The sequence below is a fragment of the Onychomys torridus genome, chromosome 4 (genome assembly GCF_903995425.1).
Source record: "Onychomys torridus chromosome 4, mOncTor1.1, whole genome shotgun sequence".
Lineage (NCBI taxonomy): Eukaryota > Metazoa > Chordata > Mammalia > Rodentia > Cricetidae > Onychomys > Onychomys torridus.
Window position 1 is genome coordinate 65803457 of NC_050446.1, and position 22794 is coordinate 65826250.

At 39.7% G+C, this 22794-nt stretch overlaps 1 pseudogene; it reads right to left on the reverse strand.

Annotated features, from left to right (window-relative positions):
* Window positions 1–915: 915 nt before the first annotated feature.
* LOC118582774 lies at window positions 916–22793 on the reverse strand (annotated as a pseudogene).
* Window position 22794: the final 1 nt, after the last annotated feature.

Here is a 22794-nt window from a genome sequence, read left to right on the forward strand (position 1 = left end):
ATGGTTGTTAATCACCATTGACATTGTTCCAGGGGATCCAATGCCCTCTTTTGGTCTTTCTAGGTACCCAGCATGCACATGGACAGGCAGGCAAAATACATATATACATAAAACAAAACTCTAAAAATCTTAAAAACAAAATCAAAACTAACAACAACAAAAGTAACACACCCAGGGAAAGGAGGTGGATCTGGTAAAGAGATGCTCTCCTAAAATCTATAACAGCACAGTAGCTTTGGAAAATGTACAGACTCTCGGGTCATCTAGATAAGTCAAAAGTGCAACAACTAGCTAGGTGTGGTAGAGCATGCCGAATCTGAGCACTAAAGGCAGATGGAGCTCTGCGTTTGAGTCCAGCCTGGTCTACACAGTGAGTTCCAGGTCAGCTAAGGCTACATAGTGAGACCTGTCTCCAAAAACAGACAAACAAGAAAAGTGTAAGAAATCATTTTGGCTTTGTTGCCTACAGCAGTCGCTAGGAAACGTGTTTTCATTGTCCTGCATAAGAACTCTCCAGAACCTAGCAATCTGTTCCTCTTCTCACCTTCAGAGCTGTGATCCTCCCACAGAGATAACAAAGGACCAGAAGGCAGAAAGGTACAGAATGCTAGTGTGAACAATGTTTTCCTACCAAATCATGTATTTACATATGCACACGTATTTCTAGGTTCTTCCTCCCACCTGCAAGGAAAACATTTCCTTTGTTTACAGGCTGAATCTGCAAAGATGCCCAAATCACTAGGTAACAGTATCCTTACATAAATAGAACCAATGAGAACCTGGAACAGTTACCGAACCTGGATTAGTATTAGATTGCTAGCAAATAGCTTAATATGTTGCTTCTTGCTTCAAAATGTAATAATTTAGATGTGAAAGTTACTCATTTCTGATGAAAATTCTGGAATTCATTACAAATGAATAAAATAATATTTATTGGTTTTTTTCCTTGTGACATGACATCATTTAGTTTTGCTAGCTCTCCAAATGACACGGTTGCAGAAACTCTTTCAGCTGGCCTTGCCTGAAAACAATAAAAATGAGAGAAAGATATTAGCTATAGATAAGCCCTGCCCAGCACACCCCCAATCATGTTATGCATAATATAATATACCCTAAGTTAATCAGCAATGGAAAACAAAGAGAAACACAAACCCTCTAAGAAAAGTGATGCCTTAATAAGGCTACCTGAGAGTCATGGTATTTCCATCCTATCATGTGGAAGATCTGGTATGTGGCAGGTATGGAACCATCTTCATTTCTGGACATTTCTAAAAAGACACACACAGTTAAATTCTGGAAACAATCAGGTGAGAAGAAGTACCTGCTCAATAACAATCACCTACTTCAAAGAGAAACGGGTCTTAGGATAGCCGCAGAACTGAGAATGAGTGCCTCACCCAGGAAGTCTTAACACAGACAAGCAACATGATGGAAACGAGCTGTGTGCAAACAGATACAGAGATACAGGCTCTGTGTTTGGAGAGGGAAAAACCATGAAGCCTGACAGTACCTTACAAGAAGGAACTAGCACTGCGGAGCAAACACCACTCAGCACAAACCCCTCTGTGAGTGCAGGTAGACAGCGTGGGTGGCTCCCCTCTGTAAACCGCTGCAGATACCAGGATCGTGTCTCGGTGCAGCAGAGCTTTTCTGTTCCAAGAACAGTTGCTCTCACCCATACCTAAAAATAGACTTCGGTTTGAGAAAATACTGCAAATACCCTGGCAGCTCAGAATAAAGACATGATACATCTTATCTTATCCAAGAGTGTACCATCCTCAGTCTCATCCACCTTTAGATTATAGCGATGCTGCTTACTGACTGGGGCAAATCTGCTTGAAACCTCTTCATTATTAGTCAGGTAAGAAATTCTCAGGAGGTAAGCCCCAGGATGCTTCTTCCCACAACAGCCACAGTCTGTACGTAGTAAGGCAGCTCAGCAAATGCCACTAGACTCTAGATAGGTTACAAGCATTGACAAGTGCCTTTCAAAGAAAATCACATCTTACATCCCTCCTAGCTGTGACACTGTGACACGGTGCCTCCCTCCTTGTAAGCAGCACGTATAATTACAAGAGGGAAACTTGGAAGAAGGCTGGCTGTACGACTCATTAGATATGACCAAAGCCATGTCTTCAAATTTTGTGATATTTTACTAACACTAGATTTAAAAATTATGTGCATTCCTCAAAGGGACACGTCTTTTTTTTTAATTTATTAAGAGATTTTCTATTCATTTTACATATCAACCTCAGATTCTCCTGTCCTCCCTCCTCCCAATTTCCCCCCAACTCATCCCCCATTCCCACCTCCTCCAAGGCTACGTCTCCCATGGGTAGTCAGTAGAGCCTGGTACATTCAGTTGAGGCAGGTCCAAACCCCTCCTCCCTGCACCAAGGCTGTGCAAAGTCAAAGACACTTTTCTTAGCATTTTAAAATTAATCTTCAGACCTCTTTCCTTATTTTAAAATTTCAAACTGTTTCTCTAAGTTGATGGTCAGAGGCTAATTATTGACAATTACTATTGTAGAGTTAGAGATAGCTAGGTGGTACAGTGCTTGCCTAACACGTGTTCAAGAGGCTGGGGATATGAATTAATGGATACAGTGCTTACCGTATAACCATAATCTCCAGCACCCACATAATAAGCCAAGTTTACCTGGTACTTGGAAGGCAGAGGCAGGAGGATCTCTGTGAGTTTGAAGCAAGCCTAGTCTACAGAGTGAGTTCCAAGACAGCCAAGGCTACACAAAGAAACCTAGTCTTCAAAAAATATAAATAAAAAAGGGGTTGGGGATTTAGCTCAGTGGTAGAGCGCTTGCCTAGCAAGCACAAAGCCCTGGGTTCGGTCCTCAGCTCCAGAAAAAAAAAGAAAAGAAAAGAAAAGAAAGAAAGAAATTCTAGGGAAAATAAAATTAAAAAAGAAGAAGAAGCCAGGTGTGATGGTAACCCTTGAAGCAGCCAGGTGTGGTGGCAACCCTTGGAGCAGCCAAGTGTGGCAGTAATCCTTGAAGCAGCTAGTCTAGCACACTAGTATTGGTGAAATTATTAAGGCCACTCCACATAGTTAAAAGGAAGGTTTATTTTGTGGGGTAACTTACAATTAAAGGGGTAGGCTGCAGGGACTGGCAAAGGTATAGCACAGTCCGGCGGTGTTCTCTGGAGAACTCTGCTCAGTCTACCTCCAGCGTCCAGGGTCCCAGAACCAAGCAAGAGACTTCCTCCCGATCCTTGGTCTTCTGCTTCCTCCTCCGCCCTGCCTTGTGGACGTGACCATTACCGAAGCCTCAATGGGGATTGGAACTTCCAGGCCAATGCTGGGATGGCTATCCACTACATCTCCCCCTTTTGTCTAAATAAGAAAGTTCTAACCTAATACAAGACTATATACAAAGAGATGGTTATCAAATATTGTCCAGGAGTAATGAGGGATAATGACCCAGATAAGATGGAATTACAATAAGTGCAAACAATATCAAGCAAAAAACACATAGTAAAATCCAGGGAAGTCTAGGGCATGGGTAGGTGGCATGTTACAAAGATCATTCCAAAAGGTGTCCTATCCTAAAGAACCTGAGTCTAATACTTAATATATTCTATCTAAGATATTATATATGTATATATACTAAGTTGTAACTATAACTGCTAATCTCCAACCTCATCAAAGACCTGAGAAGGAATATAATAATACCTGAGAAATGGAAGAAGGACACAAGCAACTTTCGGGAGTCTTGCAAGAGTAGACAGAGACAGCTAGCAGCCTGGACAGTCACCTAATGTTTCTCAGCATCGTTGGTGCATTCAAATTGGCTACAGGCCTAGAGTATCTGACAGACCATTTTCAGAAGCAGGAATTTTAAAAGACCATCTTACCCTGTCTTGGCAAAGTATAGTGGTCGCTTTCCTTGTGTCCCGCTTGTCCAGAAAGGACAGCATTTGTACTGTCAGCAGTTGAGGCAAGGGCAGTTCTTTGCCCAGTAGGCCATTTTGTGCCAAGAAGACAAACTTCCAAATGGAAAAGTCTTAGAAGCCCAACATTCTCTCGGGATCAAATTGGTGCTGCCAGGAGCAATTGTGTCTCACGTCAACAGAATTCTAAGTTATTTAAATGCCATATTCTCTAGGTCTATGAAGTGTTTGAAGATTACCTGTCCATCTGACCTATGCATTTATAAATCTGGATATGACAAGCATAGGTGACAATAACTCTGTAAGTCTTATCTACCTAAACAATCTAAGGACTAAGCTTCCTGTAAATAAGGCAAACAGTCTGTAAGCAAATGTACAGTAAAAGGACAATGACTTAAATTGTGACAATACACAAAATATCTTTAACAGAGGTAGGAATGTATAGTGCAATATAATAATAATCCTAAACATATATCAGTATACAGAATATCTTAAACAGAAGTAGAACATACATACAGTATGACAGATATAAATTCACATTTGTATCAATATACAAATATTTCAAATAAGAGTAAAAATATGTGTACAATATAACAAACATAGTTCTGTATTTGTATCAATATACAAATTATCTTAAATAGGAATGTAAAAAGTTTATATTTGTATCAACATATAAGAATTCATAACAGTGCAAAGGCTGCTATATTACTAAATTTGTTTACTAATGTATATGATAGTCTACCATAATATCTTATACCTATCCATTCCATTTCTTCTTTTCCCTTTTTTTTTTTGAGACATATTTTCTTTCCTTAAGGAGAATACTGAGTTTAACAGTTTCTTCCACCCCCCAACCCTAGAACCATTATCCATAAACCTGAGAAATATGAAACCTTAGGGATAAGGGGCATTGTTTTCTTAGAATTGCTTCCTGCTGTTTAGGGGGCAATGGTATCTCTGTTGTGATCAGATAGTTAAATCTCAGTTAGACTAACTGTAGATTCTGCAGCAACTCTCAGAGTAATGGGTAAGATTGTCTGAAATTCTGGCAAGAAGTGTAGTATGATGATGATTACCATGGCATCATTCTGGATTGGGTAGAGTTGTTGTTGTTGGGGCCCCATCTTCCTTCTGGAGACTTCAGAGATTGCTATTGGAAAAAACTTATTTTTTATCAGAATGGAAATTTTGGATTTAAAGATGTTATGACATGTAAGAAAGGATTCCAAGAAATCAAGAGTAAGCATGGAGAGAATTAGAATCTTGAAGATAATGGTCCCTTATAATTGGTTTCCTTCTGTCTCACACCAGAGGGCTCTTCTGATATGGGACTGAAGAATCTCTCAACCTTTTCTTTTATCAGTATGCTTGGGTTTAGAGAAGGAGTGAGCCAATTCCATCTCCAAAGCCAGCTTGGTTTATAATTAAATTGGAACCACAACTATTCTAGATTGATAGAGATATAGATGTTAGACAGTGATATCTTACCCTGTGTAGATTGGTACCAATAGATTCTTTCTTTCTGCTGTAAACATCTGGATATCAAAGGCCTTATGATTTCTGGAAGAAGGGTATTTCCATTATCCTGGAAAGACAAAAACAGAACCCTACCCCAACCTTTGATTGTTAAATTTTTCTCACAACCTGAAGAGATGTCACATTGGTGGATGATCTTTTACTTCTCCTCATCAAGGGGTTTCTCCTGTTTGAATCAAATTTTTATTAATTTTGTTGGTATCCATAGCTTTTCTTCTCCTGTGGAAACAAAAGCAAAACCCCTTCCCCAACGTAGGACATATCCAGATTTCCATTCTGAGGTCAACACATCTTTGAAATAAACCAGTTGGTTTAGCTCAGGAGTTTTGTCTGTCGTCCAATGTCTCTCCGCAGCTGTTGTTCCTTTCTCATCAGCATTGAGAAAATTCAAGGTTAATAAATCACTGTGCAATCTATTTCTAGGAGTCATTGTTACCTGTTGCTGTTTATTTAGCATATCCTTTAAAGTTCGATTGGATCTTTCTATGACTGCTTGGCCTGTGGGATTGTGTGGTATACCTGTAACATGCTTTATATTGTAATAAGCAAAGAACTGTCTCATTTTATTGGAGACATATGCTGGGGCATTGTCTGTCTTAATTTGTATAGGTATTCCCACGATGACCATAACTTCTAATAGGTGTGTAATCACAGAATCAGCCTTTTCAGAACTCATAGGAGTTGCCCACTGAAATCCTGAATAGGTGTCAATGGCATGGTGTACATACTTTAATCTTCCAAATTCTGCAAAATGAAACACATCCATCTGCCAAATTTCATTTCTTTGTATACCTTTTGGATTGCTTCCCTTTTTCTGATGATTTCCTGCAATTGTATGAATAATGAAGTTAATTCTGTATTATCAGGAATAAATTCAGCAGTTTCAATGTGTAAAACAACTCTCTCTGCATATTGAGAATCAGTGACTATATTGAGGGGTTCTGTGAAGTCCATCAGTCGGTAGAGCATGAGACTCTTAATCTCAGGGTCATGGGTTCGTGCCCCACATTGGGCGCCAGATATTGGTGAAATTATTAAGGCCACTCCACATAGTTAAAAGGAAGGTTTATTTTGTGGGGTAACTTACAATTAAAGGGGTAGGCTGCAGGGACTGGCAAAGGTATAGCACAGTCTGGCGGTGTTCTCTGGAGAACTCTGCTCGGTCTACCTCCAGCGTCCAGGGTCCCAGAACCAAGCAAGAGACTTCCTCCCGATCCTTGGTCTTCTGCTTCCTCCTCCGCCCTGCCTTGTGGGCGTGACCATTACCGAAGCCTCAATGGGGGTTGGAACTTCCAGGCCAATGCTGGGATGGCTATCCACTACACACTAGTGAGCTCTAGGTTCAGTGAGAGAGAAAAAAAGAGAGCAACAGAAGATGCTGACAATGACCTCTGGCAACCACATGTGTACACACCTGGAGGCTGCACACACACTCATATGCACACACAAGCATATCACACACACACACACACACAGAGGCCTGCAAAAATAAAGATAAAAGATAAATTAATGTAATATCAATTAATATTATGCATCTTTCTTTATGGATATATTTAAATTTAAAGTTATTTGGAAAGGCCATGTTTAAGATCACTCTACAAAATAAAGGAATTTTAAAATATTATAATTATTCTTAATATTACAATTTACTACATGCTGGGCAGTGATATGGTGGTGCATGCCTTTAATCCCAGCACTTGGGAAGCAGAGGCAGGTGGATCTCTGTGAGTTCAAGGCCACTGTGCTCTACAGAACTGGTTCCAGGACAACCAGGGCTTCAGAGAAAGCCTATTTCAGGAAAAAAAAAAAAGACCAAGTGTCTACTACTTACTTCACTAATCAAGAAAAGATTCATTCATTTACTTCAATAGTCTAAAAATAGTAACCTATTTTAAATTTTTATTTAAATAAAATTTTAATAATAACATTTCAAATTTTATTTCAATGGATTTTTTAAAAGCAGTCAACAAGGAGGCTGGAGGGATTGCTCAGTTAAGTACACACATTGCTTTTGCTGAGGACCTGAGTTTGGTTCCCAAAACACATCAGGCAGGGCACAGCAGCTTATAACTCCAGCTCCACGGATCTTACACCCTCTTCTGGCTTTTAAGGAGACACTGATTCTAATAAACCCAATGTCCTGTATTTTGTGAGTTTAATGGTCCCAATTCATATAAATTATTAATAGCTACAAATTAGTAAGTTAATAAAAAATTGTGGCTGGGTATAAATGATAATTTGTAAATACACATTACAATCCCAGAACTGAAGAAACAGAGGCAAGTGGATTGTGATCTCAGGGTCATCCTCAGCTATATGAGATCCTTTTTCAAGTACACAAACAACCTGCAACCAAAGTAAAACACTGAGGGCCAGAGAGATGGCTCAGTGGTTAAGATCACATACTGCTCTTCCAGAGGACCTGAGTTCAATTCCCAGTATCTATATCAGAAACTCATAACTTCCAGTAATTCCAGTTTTGGGATCCACTGTCCTCTTCTGGCCTCTATGGGTATCCACACAAAATAAAAACAAATCTTAAAAAAATATTTTAGACCCACTAAAATCCATCTTAAAAGCATTCTCCCACTTAGTGAATATCAATCACACAGTGACCAAAAGTAAACTAGGGTTCACACTGCAACAATATTACCAATGATGGACTTTAGTTTCTGTTCAACTTTCCACTGCCCTGCCTTCCTTACACATCACATGTAGTAAATGCATACACAACACAGAATGCACTACTAGACATTCTAAAGTGCTTTCCAAACAATTAATCCCTTGCATATTCTAAATAAGATCATTAGGCACATTCCACCACTGTGGGTGTGACCCAGCTCAGTTATAGATAAGTCAAGAGCACTCTACACAGCATCAACAGCAATCCCAGTCTTCCTCAGGGATGGGCATTGCCTTACTCAATACCCCTTTCCTTGTGAAGTACTCAAGAGAAGCTGGACTGGGGATCACAACTTTAGAAACTAGGATTCAGCCTTTATTATACCCAGTTTTTCATCTTTAAAGTGGAATATTATAGAGCACACTGTGGGGAAGCTTTACTGACAACCACCTAGCAAAGACAGCAGGCTCAACCTGAGCTTGGGATAAGACCAGCTGGCAGGGAACTGCTTAAGAGTCTCAGTGTTTTCATATTTGATCTTGGCCAGAAGGCTGAGACTTCTCACAGTGTTTTTAAGGTTAAATTCAATTGCTTATTAAAAACAAACTTTAATATGTTATTATTGGAACAATGATGAGTATTGCCTTTAAAAAAACTGAACTTACCTTAAAACCACTGTGAAAGCCTTGAAAATTTCTCATGCTGATAATGCAACTTGTTTGTAAAATTAGGTCAAGTTCTGGACTTTTTTCTGTGAATTAATAATAATGGCAGCTAAAATGAGACATCCCTCAACTATTTGGAAAAAAAACACAACACAGATGTAGAATACAAAAGCCAACTGGTAAGATATCACTTTCCAGTGGACCCAGCAGTCCCCCTGGAAGCACCCAAGCCCCTCCAAGTCCCATTCCCCTTGGATTTTCCCACAGGGTAAGCAGCTGAGACTTTAGACTATAAATGACTTAAGCTGTCTGCCTCTACTAAATACAACTTGGGCACGCTCCTTACCTGTCTGTGCCTTAATTTCCTCATGTATCAGGACATACTGATCATGCTAGTTCCAATCTTGCCTTACTATAAACCACGCCTTATAAGCATGCAAACAGTGCTCTTCTACTATACTCAAATCTGACTCATCTCTGTGGAACATTCTCTGAACAAACTGTAAGGCTCATCTGAAAAACATCTAGAAGCTTCTGGTCTTCTGTCATTCCCCATCATCTGCCTCTTCTATACACGTAAACAATATTACTACAGTAGTTCCCCCAACATAAGATTAGGATAGACATAACAATCTCTCCACCCCATGGTTTTATACACACCGTGCCCTATGCTCCCCCTCCAAATTCTCCTATACTGCATCCTCCTGGGCAACTCACTTTAGCTTAGGCTCAGCTTTTTCTACAGGTGACTCCCTGACATCGTAAGCAAATTTAATGCCAAATCCTTTGTGTTTCTCTTATTTTACAGCTGGAGGTTTGTCTGTCTATCTTGGGAGTTCTTTCATTTAGAATATTAGCAACTTGAGATCAGAAACTATGTATCTCTACCACTGGCTGAGAAGTTGGCACACAGCAAATGCTCAATAAACAGTAAATGAATAAATATAAAATCCAGCAGTTAGTATTTTTGTCCACTTTCTCAAACGGCATTTTTACACATTATCTTTATATAATTCTTAATCTACATACAGATTAAAAAGAACATCAAAGATATGTGACTTTTGTAAAAGGCCTCACAGTAGAGATATCTCTCTCAAGGGTAAGCATTAGGAACAGTTCCTCAAAATGTAAGACCTATTTAAAACCCTAGGGGACAGGCATTACCAATTGGGAAAGGGCCTGAGGCCCCCTTCTGGGGAACCAGAAAGGTTTTAAAACTTAGTCTAGAAGGTGGTTAAAAATACAGTGGCCTGCCTGGTGGTAGGAAGACCATGTACAGTGGTTTGAAGAAAATAGCCCTTGAATGAGAATGCCCGCTGTAGCAGTATCTGAATGCTTGGTTCCCTGTTAGTGGAACTGTTAGGGAAGGATTAAGAGGTATGGCCTTGCTGGAATAGGTGTGGCTTTGTTGGAGGAGGTGTGTCACCTGAGGTGGGCTTTGAGGTTTCAAAAGCCCATGCCAAGCCCAGTGTCTCTCCTTGCTTGCCTACCAGTAGATCAGGATGTGAGCTCTCAGCTCCATGCCTGCCTGCCTACCACCAAACTCCCTGCCATGATGATAATGAACTAAACCTTTGAAACCACAACCAAATCCCTAGTTAAAAGCTTTCTTTTATAACAGTTGCCTTGGTCATGGTGTTTCTTCTCAGCAGTAGAATTGTAACTAAGACACCATGTATCCCACACCTGACTTCTTGTACCTCTTCCAGACCTCCCTTTCAGATTAAGGCATCTCCCCACCCTCATCAGAGAAGCTTCTGCTTGCAGTAGATAGTAACACAGAGACCCACAACTGGCCATGGTGCAGAGAATTAGACACTGTAGATATTCAGTTCTGAATGGAATACATATACCAAACCCTTTCCACCAAAGGCTCAGGGATCATTGATGAAGAGGAAGCAGAAAGAACGTAAAAGCCAGGTAATGGATAAAAAGAAGGAAACAGTGTCTTCTGGACACAGCAGGGCAGCTGCACATTTGAACCAGTATGACAGCATGCCCAAGACCTGGCAAGCCCAAACCAAATTAAGTCCCAGCATAGAGAGTAGAACTGGATACAATGTTCCACCCCTACCTGAGGCACTAATAGCCATTGTTAACTGCTGGGAGAGGAAGGGTCAGTTTTCTCTAAGAGTGTAGCCACTGAGAAGCCAACCACAATCCAGCAGAAGGCCACAGATCTAAGTAGCACAAATGGACCTTCAGTTGGGAGGCTGGGGAGGGGGGTGCGGGGACACAAAACTGGGTGGGAAGGGAAGGTGGGTGGATCTTTAGGAGAGTGAATATGATCAAAATATATTGTATAAAATTCTCAAAAAACTAATAAAATAATTTTTAAAAATACAAGTAGCTATAGCATTAAAATTATGGCATTTAACTAGATAAAAAAAAGGCCAATTTCACTGTTTTTAGGATTTATCTATATTTAATATACAGTATGTAGATTCAAGCAACTAGTTCCAAGTTTAGCATGACTACAGACAAGGTACTTATGCCTTGATATGTTCACCTGTAAATCAAGGTACTAGCAAAATCTAAGCCAGATACAATGGTATATACTTATAACCCCAGCACTGAGAGGTAGAGGCAGGCAGACAGTGAGTCTAGGGTCAGCCTGTGATCCGAAGCAAGATCAAGGGTAGCTTGAGGTACATAGCCAGACTGTCTCAAAAACATCAGAGGCTAGAGAAGTAGCTCAGTGGTAGACCACTTGCTTTATATGTGCAATGTTAGGGATTTCTGATCCCTAGAAACACACACCAGTGTGGAGCAGGGGACCACCCACACATGGAAAGAAAGAAAGAAGCGTCAGAGACCTGCAGAGAATTACTATATTTTTACATCAGTGGGCAGTAACCTTTTCCAACTGATAGGTCTAATTTCTTGTCTCTTCTTATTTTCTTTCTTGAAATGAATCATGAGCACAGCATTTATTGTAGACCAGTACAAAATAAACAGTCTATTTGAAGATTTATCATTGAAGCCTAAAATGAGAAATAGTAAGTTCATTATCATGTCTCAAGATTTTATGTAAAAGGGCTCCATGATTCTATCAGTGTTTTCAGTATTTGAGGAAGTGTTCAAAAAATAGTTTCTGTGTTCTATTATCTTTATCACCTTGAGTCTAAATCTATAGCCTACCAGTCCTTTATTTCATGATGAAAAGGGACCACAATGGTAAGTTTTTGGCTATGAGCATTTCCCTCTGTTAACATGACAGTGTAAGTCCACACTCAGAAGAGTGCTAAACATGTGAAATGGGTCTTGTGATAAACAGGCAAGTAACAGAAGCACATAGGGCAGAACCTTATCACTAATAAGAAACTACAACAAGCAACAGGGGTCAATGAAGAAGCCAGGGCAGCAGACAAGAGTCTGGCACCTATTTCTGCCACTCAGATTCAACTGTTCTCCTTAGCCCTAATATTTCTCACTTAACACAGGAGCAACGCAGTCACCAAGAGGGCTACTAAAAAAAAGCAGGTGTTTGTAAAAACCATAAGTCTATAAATAAAAGAACAGGAAAACAATTTTATAAATTTCATTATTTCAAAACATATTACAACTTTCAGAACCAGATAAAGGCTTCCTTAGGTAAGCATAATTCTGTTTTACAGACCCCAACTTTAACTCCTCAAAATCATCCATGCTATTAATGAAGTGTGGTGTGGGGGGGGGGGGGAGAGATTGAGAGAGAGAGAGAGAGAGAGGGAACACGTGAACAAGTAGTTCACAAAGGAAAGCAGTTGGAAATCTCTCGGTGGAAGGTATTCATTACTTATAAGTCACAGTCATCTAAGTTGGGAGGTAGGATCTGTTTCGCTGTTGGTCCTCAGTGTCTTCCTGGCCATTACTTCCTCCACCTGTTAAACACCCTCTCCCTCTAGAGGCTTGTTCCACTTAGCCATAACCTTCTCCTGCTTGCTGGTAGGTTATTCCCCGGTCAGTCCCCTACTTTGCAAGGTCTGGCACCTGGCTCAGTTTTCTGTGCACCTCTAGTTGTACCACCAATCTAAGAGGAAGGGTTTTCAATGTTAGTGTCCATCAAATTCCATTCTCTCTACTTCATGCCCAATGAGCTCTGTCACTCCACCTCTGCCTCCTATGTGAACTATGTCCCAGAAGGAGTTATCATTTATGACTGCTTTACCTTCAAATCATTCTCCAAGCATCTCATTTCCAACTTCGTCATCCTGCCCTTTCAGCATGATTAAGTAGTTCAGCCATAACCGTGTTCTGACTGCTTTGAGAATGCTTAGCTACAGCAACTGTTACCCAACTTCCCAGCTCACTTCTGCCTCTATTTCCTTTTTCTCTCAGGTCACTATTTCAATTATATTTGGGGAATTACCTTTCACTTTTGGATTTCTGTCATGTAAATAGCAAAACCTCAGTCCAAACCAACTCAACTACCTCCCTGTTCATTGCCAACCATCACTGATACATAAGTCTGACTGACTTAAAATGAATCCTTCAAACTCTGTAACTTTTCCCTAGTCAGTTCACCTTTCTTTCCAATGACTATTTCAGAGTGTTTCTACATCATCCTCAATCTTTGTATTAGTATTTGTATTTCTATATAGTATTACTTCCTTTGTAACAAGGAAAACAGCTTTGTGATCTGGGAACTTTCACAAACACTTACGTCTAGTGGGACTATTCTCTTGCCTTATAGATAGATAGATAGATAGATAGATAGATAGATAGATAGATAGAGATAGATAGATACAGATATAGATTCTTCTATATAATTATATATATATATATGTATGTATGTATATATATGCCTCCCCATCCCCTAGTCAACTCTGCTGCAGTGCTGTAGGAGACTCAAGTTACTACAGCAGATGAGAGGCTCATCACCAAAGGCATACAGATAATCAAAATTTGTAAGACTGCATTCACTAAATGCTTATTTCACAAAGGCCACAACTGATCTACCAAAAACTGTCAAATTTCCCTCCTAAATAACTGAAATACACTTACCCAAATCCAAATCACCACCTCTTAGCAAACTTTATTGCAGGAAGCTTCCTTTGCTAATGAACTCTTAAAAGTATGCATCTTGTACTGGGGAGATGCTTGGTGGTTTGGAATACTTGTTGCTTTTGCAGAGGACCAGAGTTTGACTCCCAGCAACCACATTCATTTAAGCTTAAATTCAGGGGATCCAACATCTTCTTCTAGCCTCCTCTGGGACCAGGCATACACATGGCACAAACACATAGAAGCAAGCAAAACACACATACATATAAAATAAATCTTTAAAAAAAATTAAAATATTAATATTTTGGCTTCCTCCCAATTAAAATGCTTGACAAGGGCAATCTTTTTTTAATTGAGTAATTATTTCATGAAGATCTGTAGTGATATGGGAGACTCAAATTACTACAGAGGGTTAAGAGGATGATCAGCAAAGATACAGGTAATCAAAATTTATAAGACTGCAATTACCAAATGCTTATTTCACAAAGGCCACTGCATCAGGTTGGGGATACAAAAGAGAAAAAGAAAAACTGAACCCTTGAGAACCTTTGTCTGATGGAGACAAAGGAATCTGGCTTCAACATGGGCATGACCACAAGCAGAGACAAATCAAAAGCTCTCTACTGACATCTGGGCCACTTGGTAGGTGTGGTATATACAGGAATGAACCTTGAAAAAAAAGCAATTACAGAGACTTTGGAAGGTCTAAGTGACAAACCTGGTACAGCTACATGATGCCACTTTCAATGCCAAGCTGACACTCTGGATCTGAACTAATGATAAGGGCCTTCCCTAATTTTGAGCAGGAGACAGCAAACATGTATGCAAGAAAAAATGCATTAATTTGGGTAGCCCATGCCCAAAGAAACATACCTCTGAGTTCAAGGCCAGCCTAAGGCCAAACCATGAGACACAGTCTCATAAAACTAAATCCACCACAAATTTTAAGAATTTGGGGAGTCAAATTATCAATATGTTTTGGGTACTGAAGATCAAACCCAGGGAAAGGAAAATAATGTTAAGAGGGCCTGTTATTGATTAAACATGGAACCCCCCCCCAACACATACACCACCACCACCACTGTGTTTGAAATCTCAATCTCCAGCTAGTGGTACCATTTTGGAAGACTGTGCAAGGGTCTAGCTGAAGGAAGTGAGTAACTGGGGTGCTAAGCCTTGTGGACTGTAGGCGGGTTCCAAGTCACCTCTGGCTTCCTGCTGTGGTATCTCAACCACCTCTTTCTCCCGTCACAAGGTCTACCCTGACATGACAGACTGTACACCCTGAACCCTGAGCCAACATCACTTCTCCCTTAAGTTGCTTCTGTAAGTTACTCAGTCATAAAGACAAAGGTAAGGAACCCCAGGACTTTAAGGTTCTGTGCAGGATCTGATTCTCACTTGCCACCGATCCAACTCTCCATCTCACTGTCCTCTGCCAAATGCCCCTTTTCCAGTTCCAGCCATGTTCTCTTGCAAAAAGCTTTTGAACATGCTATGCTCTGTGCCTGAGACACACTTCTCTCACATTTTCATCCGGTTAACTCATTTTATTTCTTTAGAACTTAGCTTAAATGCCATCTTCTCAGACAAAATTCCTTTAACCTCCCAGACCAGGATCTATTCTCAACTAAACCTTCAATCCTAAACTCATTAAACTATCTAAGGTTTGTAATGTTTTTAAATGTGTGTGTGTGTGTGTGTGTGTGTGTGTGTGTGTGTGTGTGTGCATGCTTAGATCTGACATATGAACTGTTGCTACTGGAAGTCACTGAAGTATTTTACCACAAAATGTACCCTTCAACAAATTCCTCCTCTATTATTCCAGAAGCAGACAGTGCTACAAGCCTCAATTTCATAGCACTAGCCTCAATTCCAATCTAACTCTTCCAGTATCACATCCTCCACTTTATACCATAAGCTCTAAGACAACCGTGTGCTTTCTCTACAGGAATGGATCCCTAGTGCTTACCCCGACCTCTGACATAGAGTACACCATCAAAATGCCTCTCGAATGGAATCTACAAATGCCTCACCTTTTAAATCTTCCATCAATTCAAACATTCCAGGATAGTTAACTTGAATTTCATCAGTATCCTATTTTTAAAAGAGAAAATGTAATATTCATGTGACAATCACAAACAAACAAATAAAAATCAAGCTTTGGAAAGAAGCTATAACTATTTCCCAGATCACTCTCTCAGGGCAGGCAGGAAATTTCCCTTATCAGAGCCTTAGGAGTACTAGGCAAGTATCCACCACTGAGCTTTATCTCCACCAAGAATGGTCTTGTTTTTAATATTCTTCACAAATGCTACCTTCCTAAAACTCTAACAACTGGTGCCAGCTTCTTCTTTAAAAACAAAATGAAGTAGCTGTTTTATACTGTGGAGGTTACTTTATTTTTTGAGACAGGATCTTACTACGTAGCCTAGACTGTTCTGAAATTCACTACATAGATCAACCTGGCCTCAAACTCAATGATCTGCCTACCTCTGCCTCTGCTGAGATTAAAAGCCTTTGCCACCAACTGCGGCTTGTTGTTGTTGTTGTTGTTTGTAACTATTCTCCCAAAGGGGTATGCCATTCTTGGTACCACAAGACCAAGTCAAGCATGGAGTAGACAGAGCAAGTTCCTATTCAATCTCCTAACTCTAAACATCCATTTAACATATTATGCTCAGATAGAGGACACATTAGGTATTAAACCAGAAAGAAAACATATGTCACCTCGACACAATGGAGAATCATGTGGGAAGAGTATCAATGAGGGATTGTCTAGAACATGTTTGCCTGTGGGAGCTGTCTTGATATACGAAGACCTGGCCCACTGTGGGCAGTACTGTTCCCTGGGGGTTGGGTATGGATTGTAGAAGAGTACGAAAACTTTTAAAAAACATTTAAAAAGTGAGAAACATTAGCTGAGTAATAAACATCCATGCATTTATTCTCTTTCTGAATAACTATGTTGCTTCAAGTTCCTGTCTTGGGTAGAGGGATGAAGTTTCAGATGTCAGGAGGAGATTTCTTTATATTTCAAACCTTGTTCTATCTCTTCTCCCTATACATACATTTCATTATTCCTTCCTAGTATTTTAAGTATGCACGACTGGGATGAGTGTAGAGGGAGGAAGAAGAAAGAGAGAGATCATTTTTCATAATAGTGCTGGGGATTGGACTCAGAGCCTCACACAGGCTGGGTAAGGGTTCTACCAATGAGCAGACATTAGAATCCAACCCTCTTACTAAAGCACACACTAAGGCAATTCATAAAACCCTCAAGTGTGACACTGCTTTTTGGAAACATGGTTCTCCAGCCTAATCTAACTTCATGACCCACTCCCTGCCTTTGCCTTCCAAGTGCTGAGATTACACATATTCCCCACCACAGCTGGCTCAAGAAGCTTTTGCTTCACTTTTATTCTTATTGGCTAGTGGTGCTAGCTATGGAATCTAGGTTAAGAATTTTTCACTAAGCTATATCTTCAGCTCAGTGTAGTTCTTTTTTATAAGAATGCAGAGAATTCATAATAACAAGTAGTATATATCATGTTTAGTCTTAAAAGAATAAGTGCTAATAAGCTAACAGTTTTTGTTTGTTTGTTACAATTTTTTGAGACAGGATTTCTCTGTGTAGCCCTGGCTATCCTGGAACTCACTCTGTAGACCAGGGTGGCCTTGAACTCAGATATCCACCAGCCTCTGCCTCACAAGTGCTGGAATTAAACCAAATTCTGAAATTTTGAACACCAAAGACTAAAATTTTGAAAAATGCTGTTCTCAGAAGAGAGCTAAGATTTGAGGAGTTAAAGGAAGATGATGGATTTTTCAATTGATCAGTAGTTTTGAATTTATAATAAAAATTATTTATGAATTATTTATATAATTTTAAAAGTCTTAAAATATAATAACCCCTTAATGCATAACTTCTTGTATCAGTAATGTTGGTTCTTCAACACAAAGCTATGCTTTTTAATTTTTTAGATGTTCAACATCTCAAAACCACTTTTTTTTTCTGGTTCTTCAAGACAGGGTTTCTCTGTGTACTTTTGGTGCCTATCCTGGATCTTGCTCTGTAGACCAGGCTGGCCTTGAACTCACAAAGATCCTCCTGGCTCTGCCTCCTGAGTGCTGGGATTAAAGGTGGTTGCCACCACTGCCGCCGCCACCACCCAGCATCAAAACCACTATTTATTGACTTAGGCAATTTAAAAGTTTATAGAAGTCAAGCCAGACACAGGCAAGACATCTCGGGTTGTCTTCTGCTCTTGACAAAGCCTTGCCTACTCTCACAATCTGCTGTTTCTTCCCTTACCCCTCTGGAGGCTAGTTTTAAGATTAGGGGTTCTCCCAGTTTACCCCCTTGCTTTCTATCAATACACAGGATATGATGTAATTTTGGGTTCTTTGATTTTATGAAATGCATTCACAATAAGTTAACTAAAATAGCTAATAGCTATTTCAATTGTATGCTTATCATCTCTAGCTATGCAACTGGAGGCTTTCTTCACCAAAAAATTCCAATCACCTCCAATCAAATTTAGTTATGTTTCTCTGTCAGAGGATTTGGAAATCATAGTAAATCTATTCAACTCATCTGAGGAGAGTAATGAGTCCTGTAGAGCAACTGTGATTGAAGAGGTGGAAGGGAGATGCCTCTCTTCTGGAAATTTATTCTTGGAAAGTTTTAGGAGTAGAAGGAAAGAGTAAAAGAAAAGCAGGTATTTCATACCAATAGTCAGGGCACCCATACCCTTTGGCCATTTAATAACAAGGGCCTCTCAAGGTGAAAAGTGCATTTTATATATATATATATATATAATGCTAAAGAACTGAAGCTCCTCTTCTAAATTCCCTTAAGTAGTACAGAGATAGGGTAGGGAGTCAAGTTACAGTCACTGAAACCAGGTGTGTATGGCTGTGATCAAAGTACACCGTGGGTGGAGGCAGAAAGATCAGTTCAAAGTCACAGTGACTTCCATATTAGCCTGGAGTATATGAAACACCTCCCCAAAATAAAGTAAGTTATATCCAGTGTGCTATCCCATCAGTCTCTGCAGAATCTGTGTTTCTTCTCCATTTCTTGTAGAAATTGGGACTGAAATAGAGCATGTTCTACCTCAACTAAGCCTAGACTTAGAAAATGTAGTCATTTGTGTCTGCCTGAACTGAGAGTTGGTGGTAGGGACAGTACCACAAGTGCCCCTATAATGGATACCCATTACTACATTTGTAGTGGTCTTACCCATTATTATACCTAGCTTGGATTTGAAGATTCTACTGGAGTAGTATTTTTAAAGTCTCCTTTAAAGGGGTTGGCAGGTAAAGCACTGAGTTCAGTACTGAAGCCCATAGCAGGAGAGAACTTACTCTCAAAATCTGTCCTCTGACCATGGAGCACCTTCCTCCCTCACAAAATGAATACATCTTATTTAAAGAGAAGTCTCTTCATAAACTGGTACATTTTTTTAAGCTACTTATGCTGGAAGCTAAATGCTAAAGTTTATATTCTCAACATTCAGTCAAGTTGTACTTATGCACACTAAAGATAGCAAGACACTCTCCCCCCAAAAAAAAAAAGATAAAAAGAAAGAGCAAGGACAACTGGCCCAAGCAATGAAGTAAGTGGGTGACATGGTTCTCCTGGTACTCACCACGGTCAGAGTATCGAAGCCAGCTCTCCCGAGCAGATGTCCTAGGTCACTGACAGCAGTGAACGGGAAATGTGTGGGGAAAACCCTCCTTCCCCTTCTGTTTCTGCTAACTGCAATGAGCACCGATGCTTACAGAGCGTGTCACCACCACCAAACATTGCACCAACAAACACCCCATCTGGTTTTAAGACACAATGAATCTTTAATAAATACAACACAACTATTCAAACTTCACAGACAGAAACATCAGAACAATAAATGTATTCAAGTTAGTATTTTATGACTACAAACCTTATTTTGCCAAATAAATCAGGAAGTGAATAACATCAGACACGAACCCTAGAGCCAGTGCTGTGTGGTGTGTGGAACCCTAGAGCCAGTGCTGTGTTGTGTGTGGAACCCTAGAGCCAGTGCTGTGTGGTGTGTGGTAATGTTGTATAGTAACAACAGAGATAGAAAATGTACTCACTAATGATTCTAGGATCTACAAGATGTTGTATGTTGTGAAATTTTATAAGATACCATTTGCTTTTTACAGTAACAAAATACTACAAGATAAAACATTTAAAGAATGACAGCTCACCAAAATTATAATTCTTCCTGTTTGTGCCCTCTAAAAAGAAATTTTTTTAAGCTGTCCCACCAACAGATGGAATTTATTTCCTACTCCATTAAAAATCTGGGATGAGCTTGAGGTTTATTTTGGCTAAAGAAATGCAGTACAAGTGACAGCTGATGAGTTTCAGCCTAGTTTCGGCCTGTTCTCACGTGGCTCTGCATGCTTCCTTCAAACTGTTCTCTTGGAACACCCCCACTTGGCCACACCATCATCTACCCACTACTCTCTGTGCACTGATAAACACCAGTCTACAAGTATTTCTCTAACACTTACTGAGAGTAATGCACAGGACAGATAGAAACATAAACAAGTTCCTACCCAGAGAAAGTTCACAGGCTATAAAGGGAGAGAAGGAATTTTTAATATAGAATATGCTTTGTAGCCAGGCAGTGGTAGTACACCTTTAATCCCAGCACTCATGAGGCAGAGGCAGGCAGATCTCTGAGTTCAAGGCCAGCCTGGTCTACAAAATGGCTTGCAGGATAGTCATGGCTGCATGGAAAAACACTGTCTCAAAGAAAGACAAACAAAAGGATATGCTTTGTGATGCCAATATTATTTTAAACAGTAATTAAATCTTTTATAAATATAAACAATTCTACAACTGACTATTCTTAAAGTTCTCAAGGAATGTCACCTAATGTACATATTTGCAAGTCAAAGAGTACCAAGTATATCCAGCCCATAGAACATTACAAATATTTTGTTTCATTCCATTCTCTGTAAGACTTATAAACAGTGAAAACAGAAACATTTGTCAGTCTGGATAATAAACTAACACAAAACTAAGCCAACATAAGTTTCCTCACCTGTTCAAGTGCTCTAGGGAGGTCATTCACCCAGTGCAAACTGAAACAAAAACACATAGTTGCTTAACCTTAATTAGTGTAATTATCATTAGGCTAAACCACAAAAAAAAAGTATTAAACTTTGAAGTCTGAAATTAAAATGTTTTCTATGCTTCCATAACTCTGATATTTTTTTACTGTCTCCATAATTTTGCCTTTTCCAGATTGTCATATAGTTGGAAACAACATACTCAGCTTTTTGAATAAACTTTCATTTGGTAATGTGTCTTTAGGTTTCCTGAATTCTTATCATGTGTCTACAGCTTATTTCTTTTTAGTTCTAAATAACTCCATTGTCAAGATGTACCACAATTCAACCACTTAGTGCTGAAGGACATCTGTGCTGGATAGTTTTGTCAAATTGACACAAACTAAAATCACCTGAGTGGAGAAAACCAATTAAGGAAACAGCTGTAGGCAAGTTTGTAGTACATTTTCTTAAGTAGTGATCAATGGGAGAGTGCCCAGCACATTGTGGGTGGTCCCACCCCTGGGCAGGTGGTCCTGAGTTCTGTAAGAAAGCAGTGAGCAAGGCAGGGCAGGCAAGCCTGAAGCAGTACTCCTCCATAGCCTCTGTATCAACTCCTGCCTTCAGGCTGTTGCCCTCACTGCTTTAGATGATGAACTTTATAGAGAACTGTGAGTGAAGTAAACCCTTTTCTTCTCAAGTTACTTTGGTCATGGTTTTTCATCACAGCAACAGTAATCCTAAGACAGGGTCTTAGCTGCTTCCAAGTTTTAGCAATTAATAACACAGCCACAGTGGTAAAAGCACTTGCTGCTCTTGCGGCAGGCTGAGTTCAGTATTTAACAACAATCTGTGACTCCAGCTCCAGAGGACTCTGCATCCATTTCTGGCCTCCACGGGCACCAGACATGCATGTAGTGCACATACACACCCGCAGTTAAAATATTCATATACATAAAATAAACAAATTTTAAAAAGTTTAAAGAGTAATATATTATTCATGTTCATGATTTTGCATGGATATAAATGGAGTATCAATGCTGAAACCTAACAAAGTATGTTCAAGTTTCAGAAAATCATCAAACAGTCTTTCAAAGTGTCTATATCATCTTGCATCTTTTAAGATGATGGAAATCAAAAGAACAAAGCTTTCTAAACTTCCACATAAGACACCTTTTAAATCTCATGTTTTCTGCTGACCCTGTTTATTCTCTAATGTGTGACAGCAAAAGAGCTTTACCATGCTGTATGTAGAAATCTGGGAATAAAAAGAAACTTAAGACACTACATCAGAGTTCCATTAGGGTGTCCTGTATCCATAATTGTTAAACAGAAGAATCTTACAGTTTATAAACTAAAGAATTTACTTTATCACAGTGAAGAACATACAGCTCAGTAACAGAGTGCTTGTCTTTAACCCAAGGCCTTAGGTTTAATTCCAGGTGGGGGTGGAGGGTAGTGGTATTAATCCATCATCCATTGTTAGCGTAAGAGTAAAATGTTACAACATAATTTATAACATATACACACACACACACACACATGTACGTGTGTTTGTGTGTGTGTATACACATGCATGCATGCCTGCACATGTGTGCACGTGGAGGCCAGAGGCTAACCTCATGCTTGGGTCTGACCATACTGTCTTTTAAATAGGGTCTTGATAAACAAAAGAGGAGGGTTGGAGATTTAGCTCAGTGGTAGAGCACTTGCCTAGCAAGAGCAAGGCCCTGGGTTCAATCCTCAGGTTTAAAAAAAATAAATAAATAAATAAACAAGGAGAGGGAACAAGGCACATCCTAGGCTCTCATTGTTTTCAAGATAGCAAGCGTATTTTATAGCTGAACACACAATGCCCAGAGTCCTTCCAACTCCCCGATCCGTCCACCAATTTCTGGGGTACTACGGATGCCCTTTGCACAACAGACCAAAGATGCCAGCACTAGTTTCGGGGAGCTTACATCTTGGGAAATCTAGGCCTAGAAG